Source organism: Electrophorus electricus, chromosome 16 (assembly GCF_013358815.1).
Source record: "Electrophorus electricus isolate fEleEle1 chromosome 16, fEleEle1.pri, whole genome shotgun sequence".
NCBI classification, from domain to species: Eukaryota; Metazoa; Chordata; class Actinopteri; order Gymnotiformes; family Gymnotidae; genus Electrophorus; species Electrophorus electricus.
The window spans coordinates 2,947,696-2,971,640 of record NC_049550.1 but is presented as its reverse complement, the minus strand read 5'-3'; the positions used below and the strand labels follow the sequence as shown (position 1 = coordinate 2,971,640).

At 38.9% G+C, this 23,945-nt stretch overlaps 1 pseudogene; it reads left to right on the top strand.

The window, feature by feature from the left end:
* The first annotated feature begins 1,887 nt into the window (after positions 1–1,887).
* Positions 1,888–10,773, top strand: LOC113579183 (annotated as a pseudogene).
* Positions 10,774–23,945: the final 13,172 nt, after the last annotated feature.

Sequence of the window (23,945 nt, the reverse complement as noted above, 5' to 3'; positions counted from 1 at the left end):
AAAACCATAAGCTTTGAAAGAAACTCACCAGTTTCAGAAAAAAAGCAGCAGTCAGCAAGGTTAAAGCTGGTTTTCTTCAATTCTAGGGTTAGGGTTAGGATTGCAATTACAGATACCACTGAACCAATCATGAAAATAACTTGTCAGGAGGAAATATACCCCAAACTATTTGAAGGACATGCATTTAATTGAATCCTTGGGAACATGTACATTTCCAAACATCCTATACAAAGGTTGACCCACTTGTCTGTATTTGGCAGACAGCAAAGTATGAAAGAAAACTCACCAGTTTCAGAACATGGCAACACTTTGCAAGTTTAAAATGTACAGAGAAACAAATTTTGTTGGAGCAGGAAAGATGGAAATTACTTTGTCAGAAGGGTCAGGTACTTACTTTCATCTGTGGGAACTTTGTGAAATTCATGTTCTCATACACAATTATGCCCACTACTCTGTAGGTGGCAGCAAGCAGGCTTTGAAAGAAAACCCACCAGTACAGAGCAAAGCAGCAGTCAACATGTTTAAAATACACACCAAAATATTTATTACTTGCAAGAAAGAAAGCCACTGGAAGAAGCATTGAAAATATTCATTATTTTATGAACTATATGATCAAGATAAGATGGATTTCTTCAATTCTAGGGTTAGGGTTAGGGTTGCAGATACAACTGAACAAGTTATCAAAATAACATTGTCTGGAAGAATTTTACCCAAAACCATATGAAGGACATGCATTTAATTGAATCTTTGGGAACATATACACTTCCAGATGTCAAATACAAAGATTGTCCCACTTGTCTTCAGTTGACAGATAGCAAGCTCTGAAAGAAAAACCACCAGTTTCAGAACAAAGCAATAACCTACAAGCATAAAATGTGTAGAAACACACATTTTGTCAGAGCATGAAAGATACTGGCAACAAAGGTTTGAAAATGTTAATTCTGATACCACCTATATGGAACAGTTAAATCCTGATTTCTTCAATTCTAGGGTTAGGTTCAGGGTTATATTTTCAGTAATTATTGATCCAATCAATCATAGCTTTGTCAGGAATGAACATAGCCAAAATCATTTAAAAGACACACATTTACTTTCATCTTTTCCAGTTCTCATGCACAGAGTTGTGCCTATCACCTTGTAGGTGACAGCAAGCAAGCTTTCAAAGAAACCTCAGCAGTTTCATTAGCAAAGCAGCAGTCAGCCAGTTTAAAATGCACACAAAAATATTAATTCTTTGCAAGGCAAGGAAGCAATGAAAATCTTCATTCTTGTAACGTCTGGAGGCTAGGCAGGATGCAAAGGCAAACTGTGTAGATCACAGTGATGTTTATTGACACGAAACAAAGGCCAACATGGCATGCAGGGTCAAACACCAACAACATCCACAGCTAAACAAGAGACTTATATACACTCACGATAACGACACAAAATGAGAAACAAGTGTGATACACGGGGCGGGCATGGCCATACAAACGAACACAAACATGTCTGGGAGGAGGGGCCATACTGTGACAAGTGATCATTTAAAGCCTTTTTTTCCTTTTAAAGCCTTTTTTTCCCAATTGCAGGGTTAGGGTTGTAATTACAGATACAACTGAACCAATAATGGAAATGACTTTGTCTGGAAGAAATTTAGTCCAAATTCTTTGAAAGATATACTTTTAGTTTAATCTTTGGCAACATGCATTTCCAGATGTCATATGCAAAGGTTGTCCCACTTGTCTGTTGTTGGCTGACAGCAAGCTTGGAAAGAAAACTCAGTAGTCATCAAGTTTAAAATGCACACCAAAATCTTCATTCTGTTCGAGAAAGATAGCCACAGGCAAGGATGGATTGAAAAACTTGAAAAACATAACTAAATATGTTTTCATTGTAAATCTTTCAGAAATGAACACAACCAGGTACATATTAATTAATGAAAAGAAGGCCTGGAGTAATGCTCAGAGATGCTGCAGAGCAAATTACACAGACCTGGTCAATGTAAGGATCCAGACTGAGAACCAGGAGATCTGGAATGTGACACAACCTTCAGGGTTAGCTTTGTTTGTATTGGCCTGTTTAATGACTCCTGGAAGAGGTCAGAGCAGAGTAACTCCTCATTCTTATATTGGCAGTCTATCCAGCTAGACTAGGTGAAAACTACACTGCACTTCACATGCCTTAAGGAGAGGAATGTTGTCTGCCATAATATCACCTGTGGACAACAGTTGCCTTTCATCTGCCATGAGAGTTATTTTTCACTTTTTCAGAAATGCAAAATTAATAGGGATTTTTTTCTTTAATGCCTTTTATTCTTAATTTGACTGTGACCTATAATTTGAAACTTATTAGTAGGATTCTGAGATGCCTGAAGGCTGGATAGGCATTTTTGCTAGTTTACTAGAGAGCTGCTAGTAAACTAGCTATTCCAGACTTTTCCTCAGTGATTGAAATCTGAAATGTGTGATTCATCCCATTCCAATCACTGGATCCATGTTATTTTTGGTCATTTTAAAATTAAATGTATATTGTGATATGGTCTTACAGTTTGTTTTGCAAAATCATCAAGAGAGGTAATTAATGTACAAGGAGTCTTCACTAAGCAGAATACTTTTGGAAGACATATTTATTTAAAGGCAAACTGCCTTTTTATTAGAGTCTCCTTTTATGTAGATATGGTTCCTTCTCCAAAATAAACGTGTGTGCTAAAATATTGTGCAGAAATCTTAAGAATGAATAAATTACATAACTCTATTATAGCACCTTTTAATATACTAATATAGCACTCTATACACACCCACGCACACACACAGTTTTGTTTTGTTCAGATAATCTGATCTTGATCAAGCAGAACCTGTTCTGATACTGCAGAGAGAATTATATGGACCTGGTCTCAGTGAACTCTGAGGAGATCCAGCACTTGATGATGGAAGTGGCTCAAACCGCCTCCACTGAATGTGTGTGACTGGGCCTGCGTCACACCTACATCCAGAGCTTCTGGCTCTGGGTGAGTGGTTCTATGGTTTGCTACCAGAACTGGGCTCAAGGGAATAGGACAGCAGCAGAAGACTGCAGCCTTGGAAAGAGATCAGGAGCAATGCAGTCTGGAGGAGAGCAGAATTGGGTCAGACTGCTCAATACCCAGACAATTGACATTATCTGCATCATATACTGAGGTTAGTTTGTGTGTGAGTGGTACTAGAATAATTTCTGTAGCCTATATTTAAAAACTTCCAGATTATTTTTTTTTCTGTTCTCATTGATCAGCAGTGTAAAAAAAATTTTACTCTGCAAATGTCACGTTCGTGTACCTGAGCATCCCCTGTTTCCCTGGCTACCTGACTTACTTCCGTGTTTTCCTTTTCTCATCAGTTTCTATGGTTCCCTGTCTCCTCCTCTCATTATCTCCTTGTTTGTCTTTTGTTAGTTTTCCTGTTTAAGCCCTGTGCTCCCGTTTCTTCTTTGCTGGTCAATTTCTTCATCTGTCTTGCTCTCATGCATTTGCTTCTTACTAGGTTATGCTTCCCCTGTCAAGTATTGTCCTTTTTTCCTCTTCATTTTCCTATGTCTGTCTGTAACCCTCTGGTTTTCCCTTTAGTTCCTCTTTCCTTGTACATCTGTTTTCTGTTTTAGTCTGGTTTATCATCTGCCTACCTAAGTATTTGGGTTCAGCTTATTCCCCTTCCTTTGTATTAGTTCTGTGCTCGATTGTCTTAGGCTTATGCTTCGCTCATTTTTCTTCTGTTAGTTATTCTTTTGTGATTAGTGTCCATAGTCTCCTATTTTCTCCTGTCTATATCCATCCCCTTCCGCTTAGTCTGATAATCTTTTGTTTATTACATAAGTTAATTCTGTGTTTTGTTTCTATGGTTGTTCGTTTGTCATATTAAATTTGCTAATCACCAGTTTCATCCAGTCTGTCTGTTTCTCATTCCCATTATGGATCTTCACAATCTTTCCATCTCCGATTATTTACACTCCCTCATCCAAGGCACGTGCTCCTCCTCAGCTTTTCAACCGTTACAGCAAATAAATACATCAATTACTTTCTTCTACTCTGTATGTTTTTTAAAAGAACACACAAGTTTATTTCATAATGATCTGTATAAACAATTCAGATTACTGCCTACACACTTAGGTCTGAGCTATGCTATAATCAATGTGAGATGGTGACCCCTTCACCTGTGTTAGTATATTACTCCTGAGTAACAGTTGATTATTTGTGCTGCAAACATGACCAGTCTTATCACTGTGAGGGACCACAGATGTGCACAGCAGTGGGGGGGGCATGAGAAAAAAGACTTCATAGACCTAAGGGCCTAAGATCCTAAAAGTAGAACAATACATTTTGGCAATATTTCTTAGAAAATATCACATGCTTGCACTTTATTTGCACCTTATTAGAATTACAAATAGAAGTATTTGTACTTTATTACTATTTACCACTGCCATAATTCTCAGCCTCTATATTAAATATTTTAGTGCAAAAGGCAAAACCAAGCATACTGGAAAATACAGTTGGACAGTCTACTGAGCAAACAGGCTACTGAGGAATTGCCAAGTACTATGCCAAAAAACAGCAACAGGCCAATATGTAAAAACCAAGATCTAAAAGAGAAGCTTAGTCATGCATATGGTAGGTATTGGCAAGATTTTATAGGAAAGTAATTTTATATATATATATATATATATATATATATATATATATATATATATATATATATATATGTGTGTGCTGTATAGGGCAGAATGAAACACCGGTGAATCTGAGAATACCATCGGCTCTAAACTATAGGGACCATAAACCTTTTATTCACAGCTTTCTAAACAAATAGATTTACTAATCCTGCAAATGCTAATTACTTCATAATGTAAAAGTGAAATCACTTTTAAACATGCATGTCTATAATCTGAAATGGGGGAAATAATTCATGACAACTGCAAGATTTATCATAAAATCATATTATACTAGGTTTCCCATATCTTAATCTTATATAGCTGTATACCTCTAAATACTGGCCATCGATGTAACGGTGAGCGGTCAGGAGGCGGATGCATGTGTGGAGAAGAGTAAGATTTATTAAGGGCAAATCCAAAGTTGTAGTCATTAGGGTAGTCCAGGGTCATATTACGAATTCGGAGATTTATAGAATAATTTCTTTAGTTCATGTAATCTGCTTATGAGAAAGGACAAATGTTGCTGTTAAAGCGGTTCATAATGGTTTTTCAATGGTGTGCTCCCTCATTCATCGATATTGTTATCTTGCTGTTCATTGGCCATTCCCCTCCAAACTTTTCCACATTTACTCATTATTTATGCCTTTTGCCTTTCTTTTGTGCCTGCTCTTGAGTCTGAGCATTTTCTCTGCATTTTGTTTTGTTTCCTTTCCTTCTACTGATCTTATTTCCTGGTTTACAGCATGTTTTTAGGATTACCCTGTAAGTATTTGTTTCCCAATCGCCTGGCTTTGACTTGAGTTTGCCTGCCACTTTTAATAAAACATGGTTTGCAACTTTATCTGGTCTACTGGTCATGCATTACATTTGCCATTAGAGATGTGTTCATTAGAAATACATCTTATTTGCTTACCAATTTTCTCCAGCTTTTTTCCCCCAACTTCACACAATTTCTTTTGTTAAGGTGTATTTATAATTTAGCATATGGGAGAAAAAACATTGAGTTCAGTTAATTCCTGGTAAACAATGTTTTTGCTTCCTGTAAAGAATGTTTCTTAGGTAATTTCGCATGTTTTACAATTTCTCCATATCAAATCTTTTTTTTTTTTGTTCCAGTAAATGGCTAATATGCTGTTATACAGTGCCTGGCCAAAAAAAAGGTCACCACCTGGATTTAACTAAGCAAATAGATAAGAGCCTCCCATTGGATAATTACTGCATGGGTGATCTTGTTTCAGCTGGCAACAAGTTATTTAACCATAACTGACTATACTGAATATACTGAATGATGAGGTTATTCCATCAATGGATTTTTTCATCCCTGATAGCACGGGCATATTCCAAGATGACAATGCCAGGATTCATCGGGCTCAAAGAGTGGTTCAGGGAGCATGAGACATCATTTTCAAACATGGATTGGCCACCACAGAGTCCAGACCTGAACCCCATTGAGAATCTTTGGGCTGTGCTGGAGAAGATTTTGCGCAGCGGTCCAAATCTACCATCATCAATACAAGATCTTTGGGAAACATTAATGCAACTCTGGACAGAAGCAAATGTTGTGATATTGCAGAAGCTTGTAGAAATGATGCCACAGCGAACATGTGCCTTAATCAAAGCTAAAGGTGGTCCAACGAAATATTAGAGTGTGCGACTTTTTTTTTTTTTGGCCAGGCAGTGTATATAGTATGGAAAAGCAGTACTGAGGAAATTGGATCCCTTCTATTCAATGAAAATCATACATTGTACATTTAATTGTGTGTACATAGGTTAAGTGTAATAGCACCCTTATTTATGATTCTCATATATAGTTAATGTAAAATTTAATTGTCACTTAAAAACAGACTTTCAGTATAAAATTAAGCATTCAGCATAAATATTAGTATAAACTCCTCCTATTATAGTTTGGAAAGCAAAAATACATTAAAATGTTGTTACCAAGTGTTTTATGTCAATGATAGTATTCACAATACAAAGAAATATATTCTGATAGCTGACACAGAAAGTAGTAACACAAGATTCCTGTTATGTCTGTGTCTGCGATCATGCACTGGACTTTCCAGAATCCCAGCACCCTCATTTATCAGTTTGCCCAATTTCTAATTAAACACCTGTTATATATTATGTCTACATCCCTTTTTGTTTGTGTACATGACAGGTTTCTGTTTTGATCTCCCTGCATTTTTAGGTGATCATCTTTTCTATGTTTGTTGGATTTTTTTAATTTTCTTTTTCCCTATGATTGTCCTCTCTTGTTTTGCCCTGGATTTGTCTACCCATCTGTATTTTTGCCCCTGTCTACCCAATTTACAGGACTTGGTATAACCCTTTTACAGTGAGGAAAGTGCAACACTTTAACAAATCCCAAATGCAACAGCAAAAAAAAAAAAAAAAAAAAAAAGCAAAAACAAAACAAATCAAAAACAATAGCAAATGCGAAAGCACAACAAAATCTAAAACACCACAATAGTGAAAATGCTACAGTGAAAACTGAAACAACAAATATCAGCAAAAACAGAAAAAAACTGCAGACCAATTACTGCATACTTTAGTATGGTGCATGCCAGTTGGCTTTTTTCTCTGACTTGTGTCAGTACCACTGATATTCCATGATGACACACACTATTATAATCTCATGAGAGTCAAGCCCCTCACTTTTAGAGCCAGATGCTGCAGATGCTCTCCATGGGCTTTGAGAGTTGAAAGATGGCTAGATGATGACAGAGCTTAATCTGCATTGGCTAGAATTCACACCAGGTGAAAGAACTTTCCCCTGTTATTCTGAAGACAGTGATATTTTTATGGTACAATTTTTCCCAAAGATCGGATTTATTAAACAAAGTTGGGTTTTTTTCCTCTCATAGATCCACAGTGCCACCCAGCAACCAAAATGAAGACTGCTATATTCTTTTGTTTTATTTCCAGTTATATTGACTGGATGATCACATAAAATGTCTAACTTCAAATGGTGTAACAAGTTCCATGTCATTTTACCATAACCCTTGAACTACATTGTTTTCCTTTCTGGTAAGTTGTACATCACATTTTTCTGTTCCTACCCATCACCTGGATAGGTAACCATCACTATGTGGGATTATTAGTAGATCTATATTAACTAATTTGATGAAATCCATCATTTTGGGTGTTATTAGTCTGTAGCTTCAAAGTTAAGATAGAAATTAACCTAGAGTGATATTTATAATTGTGGATACTGTGTCACAATGCCTACAGGTTCTTTTATTTGTTTATTTATTTATTTTATTTTATTTTTGTGTCATACACTATGTGACATATTCCAGGATCATAAATTTGAAACTTGTTAAGAGAAAAATACATTGTGTAGGGGTTTCACCTACTAATTCTTTACAATACATAAGTTACTAGGTATCAATTATTAATCAGTCTCATTAAATGTCTCAATTTATCAGTCTCATGTATTCAACTCAAATCAGAATCAGATTTTTTAACTAAAGAAAGTAACATTAATGATTTGATCCCTGACGAATTTAACCCCTAAGTGCACCTCCAGTCTTAAGATCATTTATACTTGTTCACTTTAACACTAGTTATCTGAAATTGTATACAATTATCATTCAGAATTCACACTGAAGTAGACACTTGTGCCACATCCAAGCTTTTTCCATCATTTAGGTTCCATTTGATGTCATCTAATATAGAAGACAATGTCAAAAAAAAAGTGGCTTTAATTTTTGGAATTTATAATGTGTATTTGAATGCTGCATATTCATTTTCAGTCATGCTTTATGTTTCCTGATTCCCCCGTGGTTTTGTCAAATAAAGTGAAATATTTTGAGCATATGAATGAACTTACAGTATTTTCCAATAGGTGTCATAGACATCTCCAAAGGGCCAAAAATCTCTCCAAATGCACAAAAGTCATCAGTCACTATACATCAAGTGTGCAAAAACTTTTTTGGGGGCTAAAATATCACAACAATATTCAACAACTTACTTAAAGACAATATTAGCTTCATTATAGCTTCATTGTTAAAGGCTCAACAATATTTGCTTCATTGATATTAGGCTAAATGGTTATGCTGTGGAAAATACTGTAATACTGTAAATGATATAGAACTGTAAAGAAATAGTATGCTTACTCATTTATACTTAAAACTTGTAGCAGGATTATTAATTTTTATATCAGTGAAGGGGAAACCCTGTGAACCTGTGATTTGTACAACAAACATCATAGCTAGTCCATGCTAGAAGCCACTGCACCACCTCTCAGCTTACAGCTCATAACTGCACCCAAACAACTCCACATAAAGCTAAAATAAGTCTCTTCCTTTCCATATGTTCAAAGTGTTGGCTATCAAATAATTCATTAAAAACAACATACATGACTGCAGCAGTTTCACCAAACAGCATCACACATGTGCAACAGTTTATCAGTTTATTTGATTAGAACATTCAAGCAATGTTTTGGTGTGTGAATGTCTCTAGCTCACACAGTGGGTGACCATATGAGCAAGTGAGGTGTCTAGATTTTCATCTAAGCTTCCTCTATATGCAGAAACAGCTGCCAATCACGCTAATTGCACCTGGAAAACACTTGTGAAGTAGTATTATAGCCCTCTCTCCCCTTCCCCTCTAACACCTTGGTACTCATACGTGTGAGTAAGCATTGTTCAAAGAAAATAGCACTTTATGGCCCAACAGGAACCACAGAACCTAAGATAGGATGGTGTTAGTTGTCTATACAAGAACACTAATACAAGAGCAATGTGCATTTTTGGTAACTAAAGGCTTGTGTATTTTGTGTAGCTTACAAAGGAAAGGAATACATGTTTTGTATAAAGATGTGAGCAAGCAAGGAACTTTACTAACATTCTATATACTATTTAAACATGTCATTTCAGTTGCTTTGGTGGTAATTAAATTTTTACTATGACAAAATTGGAAGTTATCTTATATTGGAAACATGTTTTAAAAGGCCATAAAAAGACAGGCACAATTGTGGAAATATATATTAAAAAACAATGTATTCAGTGTGGGATTCTGGAGTGCTTGCATGTAGACAGCTGAAAATCGATAAGCAGGTACTTATATTAGTCCTAAGAAATTTTATGTGGCTAGATAGAGAGTGTGGGTGCAGTAGGAAGGGTGGGGTTTTTATGTTTGTTTGTGTTTTTTGTAACAGTATTTACATTTACAGTATTAAATATTTTCCCTGTTTAGCCTATTAGGAATAATGTTAATAGCAATGAAGCTAATATCCTTTAGACTTTTATCAATGAAACTATTAACAATCAAGCAAATATCTTTTAGCAAGTGTTGGAGCACTTTGGAGATGACACCTGGCTGAAAAATGCTGTGTATCTTCTGAATAACTTCATGTGTTACTCAATATGCTTAAAATTGTTCACTTTATCTGACAAGATCCTGGTGAATCAGCATCCAAACAGACATTATAAACCCCCAAAATAAAAGCTGCTTTTTGTTTTTTTGTTTTTGTTTTTTTTCCCCCATTTTCCTCTGTATTATGTGGCATTTTCTTCTGGTTTGTGGTTGTACTGCTGGGACAAAACTCTGGCTGTTTCTACACAGACTGAGTCTGCCACACCTCAGTGCCACCAAGCCAGAGACAGCAGATCCCCTGGCACTTCAGGTAAGGGCATTTCATGCCTGGAAAACATTAAAACAACATTCCATGAATTATGACCATGATGAGACCCCGGGTAAATGCCATGAGCCTTTCTGTCTTGTTCAATGCTGCAGGGAGAAGTGATCTGAAGCGCAAGACATGAGTAGATGGAGTGAATACTCAGATAACCCATTCTACAGTACTTGATGTGTTCTCAATTGCTATTGTGAGCTTTCCATAGCTCGTATGAACGTTGGGAGCCAATGAGTGGGTTCTGTATCTGTGTGTTCCTCCAGGGCCACTGCACCTGTACCAGTGGCTGTCCCGCAAGTCACTCAAACAGTCCCGTTCCCGGTGTGGACGATGCCAGCCTGCCTGTTTCTGGTGTAACTGATGCTGCTTTATCAGTTTTTCTGCCTATGTCCAGTATCACATCTGTGCCTGTGGCCATGCCTCTGGACCTCCTGGATACACTGCCAGCGACAGCCATGTTCCTGTCCCATTGTCAATAACATGGTCTGTGTTGTGTTTTAGTTTTTCTTGTCCATTTGTGCCTCCATTCCTCCCTCATCATTTATCAGCTTTTGCTGTGTCTTCTCATCCTCCCTCTTGGCCCTTTTGTCATTCTCAGAATGTTTCTGTTCACTGTTCTTTTCCTGCTCTCACTCCTCCATTTGTTTCTGGTTATTGTACTGTTCTGTCTGCTCCTGTTTTTGCCCCAGTTCCTTTGTTTGCTCCCATGTCTGTTCCCTTGTCTGCTCTTGTGGCTCTGGTCTCTGTCACTTCTGCTCCTGTGTCTGCTCTGCTGTCTTCAGTTTCCTTGTCTGCCCGTGTCCTTCCAGCTCCTGTTTTCCCCCCAGGTCTGCTTCTGTCCCTGCTCCTGTTCCTGCTCCTTACCTTGCCTGTTTTGTTCCTGTCGGTGTCTTGTCCTAGTCCTGTTCTTGGTCTGTTCTGTTTCTGTTTGTTGTTTTTGTTTTGCATGCCTCTGTGCTGTGCACTTTGTGGGTCAGGTCCTGTCATGATTGTGATGTATTTAAACCCTGTTTGTTCAGTCTTATCACTGGTAATTGTGATTCCAAGACTCTACTTGTTACTCCATGCCTTGTCTGTGATCTCTTGTTGTTTTATTGTTGTTGCCTATTTCCATTTTTGTCTTCAAATGTTTTGTTCCCCGTTTCTGTTTTTTCCAGACTCTCTTCGTTGGCTCTCTGACTTTGGACTATGATATCAATCTTGATTCTGGATTTGTTCATAATAAATCTCTCTCTTCTCAGCATATTTGTCCACCTCTTGATCTCTCCATGTTAGCCCCTCTTTGAGGTCTAATCTTGTTGCAGGAAAAAGCCCCTCTTTGAGGTCTAATCTTGTTGCAGGAAAAAACAGAATGAGAACAAAGTTCTGTTGATCAAGCTATTTAAAACAACTGAGTTCCATGTACTTTTAAACACACCCTCTTTCTTCTGTTTGAGGCAAGCTTGATCTATGTGTTGCTGATGGTGTTGCCACCTGCTGGATTTACATGGTACCTACAATTATATGTTGACTCAAGCAGTAACCTGATCCATCTGTTATTGTATTTTGGCAGTTCCCGGTCTGAAAATGCCTTGCCAAATCTGACTATAAGTAGGTTGCTGCAAACAGAGAGTATATAAGGTGCCCAAGAAGAACCTCTCACAAGAATAAAGTTTCAAGTTCTATTTTTTTTTTTGTAAATTAGGTTTTTGTCCCATGTTAATTTATTATTGGTAATTATGTTCATCCTCTGTAAATACACCAATTGCTTTGTTTGTTTGTTTTAAAGTTTGTGGATTTTTTTCCCTGCTGAGTTTACAGAGTTAACCACATATACTTTGCCAATCACAGACCTAAGGTGTACAAGACAACCATTCCAAACTCCATAAATACTATCTAACTAGTTACATGCCATACTTGAAATGGGTGATTGACGGTTTGTAGCAGAAGTTGCTTTGGACCAAGGGAAAGGAACTCCCAAACTCTGATACTAGCTGGTTTGTAAATCATGTGATGCCCTGAGTGCTGATTGTGTACTTGGGTTCAACTCTAGCCATGTAGAGCATCTCCTTCATGCACACAGACAACATTCCAGGCCTGACAAAACCAACCAAATCTGATACTCCAATGTCAAGTAATGGGCTTCCTGTTTATATGTTCCCTGCATCTAGAAGCATCATGACATGCAATGGGCTTCCAACACTTATAGATTCATCTTTTTAAGAAAGCATAGTAATAGTGTTTCTTTTTTTTTAAATAGTTGTTTGTTTTATGGTTTCCTCACTACTCAATCCACTACATGTATTAGAGTGCTAGTGACTAAATGTATAGTACTGTAGTTAAACATATAAAGTGCTGTAGTTAAATATGTAGTAGCCCTTTAATTAATTCTGTAGTTTTATGTTTGAATACTATGCATTTATTCCCATTTATCCTATTGCCTAATTCTTATATTAATGCTTGTCAATTCTCTTTTTATGTGTTCTATCAGATTATTGATTATTAGTTAAGAAACATAGGTTTGTGATTTCATTGGTGGTATTTCTAATGCTTGATGATTGCTATTTGCTGTTAAATTCAGGCTTCCAGTTGAACCTGAATTAAAATGTAAAAATTTCCTTTTATAGGATGGTGCCCCAATAATTCTAACATTTTTAATGAATGCAGCATCATAAATTAGGTGTCCATTTGATTACATGCTATTCTATAGTGTGACAGCGCAAGTGCCGCATGGCAAGGAGCAGGATGCACAAATATCTCTCGACGTAGATCAACATTTATTAAACATTACATTTACGGAATTTAGCAGATGCTCTTATCCAGAGCAACTTACAAAGTGCTTTGTCATTTACTCATAGAATACATCCTAGCCAGTACAGTAGGTTAGAGTTCAATATACCAATGATCTAGAATACTGTAGAAATACAGGTATCACTGTTGATGCATAGAAGTACAAAATACATAAGGTATATCTTTAACAATGATAAATTTAATAAACAATAAGTGCTAGAGTTTGTTAGACAACGTCAGTGTAATAAACAATACCCTACAATAAGTACTAATTTAGTTAGTCAATATAGGAGCAAGGTCAGTTGTCATTTAAATATTCCACAAATATATGGGTCTTCAGTCTGCGTTTGAAGACTGCAAGGGACTCTGCTGCCCTGACAGCAAGTGGAAGTTCATTCCACCATCTTGGAGCCAGGACAGAAAATAGTCTCAATGCTTGTCTTCCCTGAGACCTGAAGTATTTCAAGCCGAGCTGTTCTTGAGGTTCAAAGTACTCGAGGTACGGATCGGACTTTGACCACTGACATCATGTATCAAGGGGCTGGTCCATTTTTGGCTTTGTAGGCAAGCATCAAGGTTTTAAATCTGATGCGGGCAGCTACGAGAAGCCAATGAAGGGAGTGCAGCAGCTGAGTAACGTGTGAAATTTGAAGACCAGTCCTGCTGCTGCATTTTGGACAAGTTGTAGAGGTTTGATGGCTGTTAAAGGAAGCACCTGGGTAGCTTCATGTGAGAGAAGGAACATGACAAAACAATAAATGTTGATGGCACACACAGCAAACTAGTGAAATGGAAAGTAAAAGGTATACAATTCACTACTATAGAAACAAATACAAGCAAGCAGTGAGTGGTGAACATGAACAGTGTGCTTTGGTTTTTCTCTTGGATTATCCTTTGGTTGGTTAAGGTAGGCTCTGAGTTTACTTACTTTTGCCTTAGATTCTATTAATTCAAGGCTTCTTGTCTAAACCTAGTTACTTGTTTGCTCTTACAATTAATTAATCGCTGCAGGTATTATTTTGCCTTGGCTTTAGTTGTGAATTGGGGGCAGACTCAGCACTTACTGAAGTGTTAAATTAAGACAACTCTAGCCTCAAACCTACATGGTTGTAGTGGTAATCAACACCTGTAGAAGGTTTTTGTTTTCATTTAGTTCCCCATCTACACTGTGCCTGGACCTCTAAAACTCATCTATATATGCACAAACCTAGTATCTTTCCAATCTGAAATGTGTCTTGAAATTTCTGTCTACATATCCCACAAATCTTCTGGTTATCTCCTGGACATCCTATCATTGTACATGCTGCAATCTCAGCAATCTCATTTATTCCCAACATTCAGCACAATCACACATCTCAGTAGCAGGAGGGCCCTGGAATTGCCCATCTGCTATCCAGATGGCCGGCTTCATCTCAACCCTAGCATCCCTCAACTTGCAATGCTTCAAGTTCAAGTTTGGTTTATTCGTCACATACATAGTCATACACAGTATAACTCACAGTGAAATGATGGAGAGTGCTCTGTCCAAACTGAGGAAAAGAAAACAGGGGTGCATAGAGAAATTTATATATATATATATATATGCAAAGAGAAATATATATATTCTATGTATGTACAAAATATATTAATAATGTATGTACAATATATGTATATTATGATTATATACACAATGTACAATGTATATGGTTTTGTATATATGTACACAATCTACAAAATGTACAGATCCATTTTGTATAATAACATCGACAGTTGTGTTACAAGGTAATTGAATATAAAAAAAAAAAAAAAAAAAAAATTATATATATATATATATATATATATATATATATATATACACACACATACACACATACACACAGTTATGTTACATGGTGGTGGTGGTCCCCACAGTTTATCAGTTTCCCTGATTCAGGGCCCGAATGGCCTGTGGGAAGAAGCTACTATTCAGTCTCTCTGTCTTGGTCTTCAGGGAGCGAAAGTGCCTCCCTGACCTCAACAGAGAGGAGAGTCTATTGTTGGGATGGGTGGGGTCCTTCACAATCCTCCTGGCCTTGGTCTGGCACCGCTTGTAGTAGATGGTCTGCAGGTCAGGAAGTTCCGTGTGAGTGATGCGCTCTGCTGAACGCACTACCCTTTGGAGTGCTTGTCTGTCCTGCTTGGTGCTATTCCCAAACCAGACTGTGATGTTCCCTGTGAGGATGCTCTCGATAGTGCAGGTGTAGAAGTTCCACAGTACCTTGGAGGGCAGTAAAGTATCTGAGGTAGTAAAGACGCTGACGAGCCTTCTTTGCCAGGGAGTTGGTATGGCGGGACCAGGACAGGTCCTGCGAGATGTGAACACCAAGGTACCTGAAACTATCTACTCTCTCCACCGTGGTTCCACTGATCCTCACAGGTTGGTAGTGCCGCTCCTGCTTCTTGCTGCAATCCACGATCAGCTCCTTTGTCTTACTGACGTTTAGGAGGAGATTATTTTCCTGGCACCAGTTTTCCAGGTGTTTAATCTCCTCCAGGTAGGCCCTCTCGTCGTTGTCTGAGATCAGACCCATGACAATGGTGTCGTCAGCAACTTCCTGGCTCTAACAGACATCTGGATCACCCCTGAGAACTTGGTGACTCCAGCTGCCCTGTCCTCTGTCTCAGTGGGGTGGTGGCTAGTGTCTCAAAAGTGGCATTTCACTCCACTTTCCTCTGTTCTTTCCATCTCTTATTTTGAATTTCATGCCATTACAGTGCCTTTCCCTACCAAACCTCACATTATCATCATCTGCTGCCCTCCAGGTTCCCTAAATAATTTAATTGATGAGCTTGATGCTCTCTTGAGTCAACTCCCCAATGAAGGAAATCCACTCATTCTTCTTGGTGATGTCAACATCAGACAAGCTACATTCCTCCTGCATCCTTCCCCTGTTCTCCTTCCCCAGATGTAATTTGACCTCACCCTCAACCAGTGTACTCCAACTCACAGAGCAGGCAATGTTCTGGACCTGATTTTCATCCAGACCATCGAAACATTGGACATCACAGTAATTCCCCTCCATCTCTCAGACCATCACTTTCTATCCTTCTCTCTCTCTCCCTCCCTTCTCTTCCCATCCATACCTCCTCAATATGTTCCTCCTCCTTCCATTGCAATCTGCATTCCATCACTCCCTTTTACCTTACTTCTACTACTTTGTTCACCCTTCCTCAACTTGACTCTCTTCCTTCTTTCTCTGTGGATACAGTTACTAATACTTTTCTTTCTGCACTCCCCTCATGATTGAATCTTCTGTGCCTTTTGTCAGACCTGCAAGATCTTCCCCATTTGCAGAAAAACCAGCACCACAGGAGAGAACTGTAGAGAGGCAGTGGAGGAAAACTCACCTAGATTCTGACCTCAGCTCATACCAGTCTCTCCTTTCCAATTTCTCACTGGAAGTAGCATCTGCAAAGTCATCCTCCTAAAGAGGAAAATTTTAAATCATCAGTGTCTGATCCACACAAGCTCTTTAGTATTTTTTCTTCTCGCCTTAACCCTCCCCCTCCATCCTCATCTCTTACTCCTGAGGATTTCATCACCTTCTTTGAGGAGAAGGTTGCAGCAATCCACCAGTCCTCTCTGTTCCCACTCTTCCAACCAGTGTTCATTTCCCTACATCCAACTCTCTGGCTTCTTTTTCTCCTCAGACAAAATTCTCCTGACCTCCAGAAATCTACATGCTCCTTGGATCACATTCCTTCCACTCTGTTCCAGATGATCTCAAGAGATCTGTTTCTTTTCATCTGTCATCATCAACAACTCCTTATTCTCTGGACATGTACCAACTACATTCAAAACCTCCAGGGTGGTACCAATCCTCAAGAAGGCCACACTCATCAGCTCTAACATAACCAATTACTGACTGATATCAGTTATCTCTTTTCTCTCAAAAGCATTTGCACAAGCAGTTTACAATCAATTATCTCTTTTGCTCACACAGAACCAGCTGCATGATCCCTATCAGTCTGGTTACAAATGGGCATCATTCAACAGAAACAGCCCTCATAGCAGTGATGAAGAAATTTTATGTTGCTAAAGCTGCCAAACTGTCCTCTGTCTTGATTCCTCGGGACCTTCAGGCAGCCATTGACGCAGTAAACCATAACATTCTCCTCTCTGTTCTTTCCAGCCTTGGTGTGACTGGCTCTGCATGTAATTGGTTTCACTCATATCTGGAGTAATGGTCCCATCAGTTAACATGTAGAGGATCCACATCTAATCCATGTAAACTCTCCACCGGTGTCTCCCAGGGCTCAGTATTAGTCCCTCTTGTGTTCTCTTTGTATATTCTTTGTCTTGGTGATGTAATATCTTCTCATGGCTTCTCGTATGACTGCTATGCTGATGACACCTGATTATTTCTCTCTTTCCCACCCTCAGAGACACAGGTCTCCATAAGTATCTCAGCATGCTTGACTGACATCGTGTCATGGATGACAGCCCATCACTTGAAGCTCAACCCCAGTAAAACCAAACTTCTGTACATCCCAGGAACTCCCAGCCCTTGCCCTGACCTCACAGCTTCCTTCAAGAACTCCCTGGTATCACCATGTGAAGCTGCTTATAACCTGGGCATAATTTTGGACAACCCGTTATCTTTCTCAGCTCAAATCCGATCCAGTCCTGCAGATTTCTCCTTTGTAATATATGATGGATTTGACCCTTTCTATCACAGGAAGCTGCCCAGGTGCAGTCTCTTGTAATCTCAAAGCTAGACTACTGCAACTCGCTACTTGCTGTTCTTCCTCTAAGAGCCATCATACATCTTCAACTTGTCCAGAATGCAGCAGCACAACTGGTCTTCAAAGACGACTGGTCTTCAGATGTTACTCCGCTGCTGTGCTCCCTTCATTGGCCTCCAGTAGCTGCCTGCATCAGATGTAAAACCTTGATGTTTGCCTACAAAGTCAAAAATGAACCTGCCCCTCCATACATGATGTCAATTGTCAGCATACTTTGAACCTCGAGTATGGCTTGGCTTGAAATACCATGCTTCAAATGTCATGGAATACAAGCATCAAGACTATTCTTGTCATGGAATGCTTCCCCCCCCCCCCCCCCCCCCAAGTCACGTGGTACGATCCACCACGTGCAGGGGGGTTCACTTGTTTGTAGCCACACCCTCATGATGTCATGCACCTGTATGGGGTTTATTTAAACCCGTCAGTGCATACCTCACTGTTGGTCATTGTTTGTTAGCGGCTGATTATAATGTTAATATCCATGTGTGTCTAGCCTGTGTTAACAAAATACTATTCTAACAAGCAACAGTATAAAAACCACTGCTGCTGTCATCACTATTCTCTTGTTATAGAACCAGCTGGATGGGTAAAGCAGTGCTAGGACTACCCAAAAAGTAAGTGTAATCAAAATACAGCTACAGACCATGCCAAAAGAGTTGAAAAGAAAGGTTCTTAATGAGGAAAAGAAGGGTTCAATTGCATCTTTACTGGCAGAGGGATACAGTGAGCATCAGGTGGCTTCTCGCTTGAAAATTTCAAAAACTATGGTTCATAAGAACAAGGTCAAGCAGCAATCATATGGGACAACAACAGCTGCAGACTGGCAGAGGTCGAAAATGACTCTACTGACCATGATGATCAGCACCTCATTCAAATATCACTAATAACCATAAGATAACGCCAAGTGACTTACAAAAGAATGGCATGCAGCAGCTGGGGTGAATTGCACAGCAAGGATGGTTCAAAACAGACTTCTGGAGGAAGGGCTGAAGTTGTGCAAAGCTTGAAAAAAAGCCCTTCCTCAATGAGAAGCAAAGAAGAACCAGACTGAAGTTTGCAAAAGACCATAAGGATTGGACCGTAGAGGAGTGGAGTAATCTCATCTTCTCTGATGAGTGCAATTTTCAGCTTTGTCCAAGACCTGGTCATGTAATGGTTAGACAGAGACCTGGAGAGGCCTACAAGCCAGAGTGTCTCACACCCACTGTGAAATTTGGTGCAGGATCAGTGATGATCTGGGGGTGTTTCAGCAAGGCTGGAATTTGGCAGATTTGTCTTTGTGAAGGACACATTAATCAAGCCACTTACAAAACTGTGCTGGAAGAAAACTTCCTTCTGCTCTAGTCATAAGTGCAAGCTGCAACAGACTTTGATCAACTATTGAAAACTAGAAATACCAACTGCAAAGGCACAGGCTCACAATTGATGGGATGTTTATTGTTTAATAAGAAATAAAGTAAATAATCCATTAAAATGATAAAAATGAATGAGGGGTAGATGAATAGGTATCAAGACAGAGCTATAAAAATTAACCAAACAAGGTTCATGGTAAACATAGTAGAATTACAGAAAATGAATTATAAAAAGTGAACAACAGGGATGAAAGGGACTTAATGGGGCAAAGTTGAGAGAAATGGGGACTCCCAAACTAATAAAAAAGAATTACAGGTAATCAATGACATTGACTTTGGCAATTTTTACACCTTACTTTGACTGACATTCAAATGTGCTGTCCACCTGTGTTTGGACCAGGGAAAGTTTGCACTTGCTGGCTAAGACCAAGACTTTTGGAAACCCAGAATCTCACTGGCAATCCAGCTTTCTGATAGATCTTCCAAGAGATGGCCACATTCTTGTGTGCTTAACATTTAACCTATCTAACCTGCTTTGCTTTAAAAGGTGTAGCTCATATTTTAAATATTAAAGTTTTGATTCATTTACAGTGTCTGACATACTCCCTGCTTTATTGTTTCTGATAAGCACTGGAATGGGCGAGATTACAGGTACGGCGGGTCTGAGCTTTTGAAAGCATAATGCTGACACCATCAATATAGCAGCAGGGACCCAAAGAATATCAATGTGGCACAATATGTGAGTCTGGGGCGTCTTCTTCCATTAGAGCAGATGATGGTGGATGGTGCGCCTGCTGATGATGGGGTAGAGAGTTAAGTTGCTTTTGTGGTGGTTGAGGAGCTCAAAGAAAATGATCCTTTCTTTGTGATCCTACAGGTGGTGGAGGAGCTTGATGCTTCTTAGGAAATGTCTTGTGAATGGAAGTGGAGATGAGGGTGGAGGAGAAGCTGGGCTGATTTTATACTTTACCTAGGGGCTGGCTGACAGGGAAAAGGACAGCCTTGTCCAAGATGACACCAGGTTCTCCATTGTTGCTGGGAGGTTCATGTATGGTGAGGGGAAATGGAGAGTGTAGAGTCCTCCTGGGGTTGTGGTTTCCCCAGAAATTGATAAGGTCAGTCATCATCATAGGGGAGGATAAGTTACGCACTGAGAAAATGAAATTCTCTGTCAGAGTTTTGATAACCTTGATTTTTTGTAGTCCATCTTGCCTTAAAAATGATTTGTTCCCAAAAATCAGGTTAAAGTTGTCAATAAAGTTTATGATTTTTCACTTACAGCTTTTATGTAGCCATGTGTTTAATCCAAGTAACCTTGAGAATATATTTGTTCTCTAGGCAGGCAGAGGACCACTGATAAATGACTGCATGCTGAGCTTGCTAATTGTGTTAGAGATTATTAAAGTCCCTTTTAAATAATTCAGACTGTTTTCTTGTGTCATTATTGCCAACATGCAAAATAATGTTTTACTATAGTGTATTCAGCTAGTTTTGTTGGGAGCTTTTCATTCAGCTAGGAGCCTGATGTTCAGATCATGTCGATCTATGAGTTTCTGCTTTTCGTGCCATGTATAGAGTTCTCTCCAATGACTAATATGTCTGCTGTACCCACAGGCTGCCATCCTGTATCTATGCTGGAGCTCTCTGGCTGGCCGGAGTTGTTCTGTGTTAATCACTCATTGTATTTCCATTTTCTTACTAATCTCCTCTTGGGTTTAATTGGTAAATGCCAAAGGTGAGTATAAAAATAGAGTGCCCGGGGACAGGTACCCACTCTTTGTTCAGGCTACCATCAGCCACATCCTGTATATGGATGACATCAAGCTGTATGCCAAGGGAAAGAGAAAATGACTCACTGATCTACCTAAGATCTAATGCTGATCCTATTCAGGTGGCTGATAAATGAGTGGCCCTAAGACTGCCAACATCAAGAACAGAACACCTTACAATACATGGGCACTGCACCCAAGACTGGACATCCAATTATTGTATGCCAGCCAGATGAAAGGGGGAAATAGGTCTACAAAGCATAATATCCACTGTCCAGGATGAGACACAAAACATACATGAATACATCCAAGCAATGGCCCCAAGAATGAGCTGATCTCTGAGACATTCTGGGCCAATTCAAAGTACCTATTGGCTTAGTGGTCTAAATGCTAACCCTATCATCAGGTGACTGATGGTTCCCTGGTGAGGCCAGACCCATGCATGGATGGCAGGTCAAGACAGCACAATTGGCCTTGATCCCCTGCTGGGTTTAATGTAGTTTGTTGAGTTGATAAGGCTAATACTGACAGCACAACCAAGTGGCAGAGATCATATAGAGGAGCATATACAAGGCATACGAGCTGGACAGTCCCAAGTTAAAAAGCAGAGGATCCACAGAGAGTGGTGGACGACAACAACAGGGCTCATATTTTCTGCACAGTTTGCATCAGCTGTCCCAATTATCCTTCAGCAAAGTTTCCAACAGAGAGCTACTCTTGGCTGGATATTCTGGGTGGTTGACCACTCTAAGCATTAAAAAAAAAAAAAAAAAAAAAGTGGGTGGAAAAACATTATATAGAAATATTTCATTATTAAATTAAACACCAAACTTTTATTAGGCTACTTTACCTACTCTTGTTTATTGTTGGATGCATTTCTATCCAAGGGTGAAACTAATCAAATCTGCTCATTAGTATAGCTGCAGATATGTGAATATGTATCCCTTATGTTAATATTTTGAAGGGTACAGTAATGCAAGTCTATTAGTAAAATTTTGATAATTGTACTAATTTGACCAATGGAGTCTCATTACAGGGGCTGGCTCCCTGTCCAATTTTTTTGTTCTGAAGAAGGGGCTACACATTAGTAAATGTGACATTGGCAGCATGGAGAGAGTGAGTAAAAAGAGAGTCTTTATTCCCTGTAATAAGCTTGACATGAGCAAACTCAATGAAGCTGATAAGTCAGCAGTAGAGCATTAAAGGCATTTAAAAGAATGCAATGATGAAAAGCACTTGGAAGCATGCACATGCTGCAGTTTGACATACAGTACAACTGGCTATGTGCACCACCAATGACAGGTACCACTGGGCTATAAATAATGAGAACAAAAGAGGGTAAATGAGAAACAGGTGTTGATGATCACTACGCAGTAGCTTGGGAATGGGGTAAGCAGGTGTGTCCCTCCTGCTGGGTGTTCAGTGCACCATGATTGTAAAATGTCACTGTCTGTACAGGCATGGCCAAAAGTTAAGACTGACAAATTTTGGTTTACACAAAGTTTACTGCCTCAGTTTTTAGCTCCTTTTGTCAGATGTTTATTTGATATGCTTATAATTGTACTTCACCTTGTCAATAAAAAGTTAAAACACTTTCTGACAAATACATTTAGTTTAAGCAAAGACTTAATATTTACAGCGTTGACCCTTTAAGACTTCTGCAATTCACCTTGCCTAATCAGTGCTTGAAGTTGATCCCTTGGATGAGAAGAAACCCCACACAATTGTTGTCAGGATGCCTCACTGTTGGCATGACACAGGACTCATGGTAGCACTCACCTTTTCACCTCCCGACAATCATTTGATGTTTTGCTTCTAGAGAAGTGGTTTCTTTGTTGCCTTTCTTGACACCAAGCCATTCTCCAAAAGCCGCTGATGCCTTCCACCATTCCTGAATAACCACTGCACTGCTGGTGACCCAATCCCACCCTTTTAAAGTAACCAGTCTGCTCTTGTAATCAGTATGACAGAGTGATATCAGCTGCCTTGTCCTCATTAACACTTTCTCCTGAGCTAACAAGAAGATCACTGAAATGATGTTAGCAGGCCATTTTGTGGCAGGGCTGAAATGCAGTGGCTGGAATGTAGTAATTTTGGTGATTAAATTAATTTTCATGGCAAGAAATGACTTTGCAACTAATTGCAATTCATCTAATTACTCTTCACAATCTAGAGTTAATGCAAATTGCCACCATAAAAACTGAAGCAGCAAACGTTGTGAAAACCAAAATTTGTGCTAGTCTCAGAACTTTTTCAAAGCTATTCTTTGATGAAAATCCAACATTAATTTAGTGGTCATCTATGAATTTTAATTAAGAAGGAAAAACCTATGTAGCTTTGGTAAGTTGAACAGGTATGCCTATTTAACAACTTGCCTGCAGCATATGTGCCTCTTTTGGTTTAACTGAAGTTGCATTTTAAAAATGTCACGGAACGCTCGCCTCCATGAGTCATGTGGTTTGGCCTGCCACGCGCAGTGGGAGGATCTGTGTTTGTGGCCACGCCTGCACACACCTGCACCTCGTGTTGTCTAAATGCATATAAACCCGTGTCAAAGTGTGCAGTGTGTTAGTCATTGTTAATGTAGCGGGTTGAGATAAATGTTAGTGTTGTTATTGTAAATGTTCATCTCATCTGTATTCGTGTTCTTCATTCGTGTTATATGTGAGTGCAAATAAATGTTCGTCCATGTCAAGGAAGTCTGTGCGTCCTGCTCCACACCCTTCAGCGCTCGGGCCACACCGTTACAAAAAACAGCTGAGCTGTATTTTGGAATCCAAACACACACACACACATATATATGTATATCACCGTGTGTGATATATATATATATATATACTGTATATATATATATATACTGTATATATATATACTGTGTATATATATATATATATACTGTATATATATATATATATATACTGTATATATATATATATATATATATATACTGTGTATATATATATATTGTGGTAAAGATATATTGTAGTAAAAAAGTCA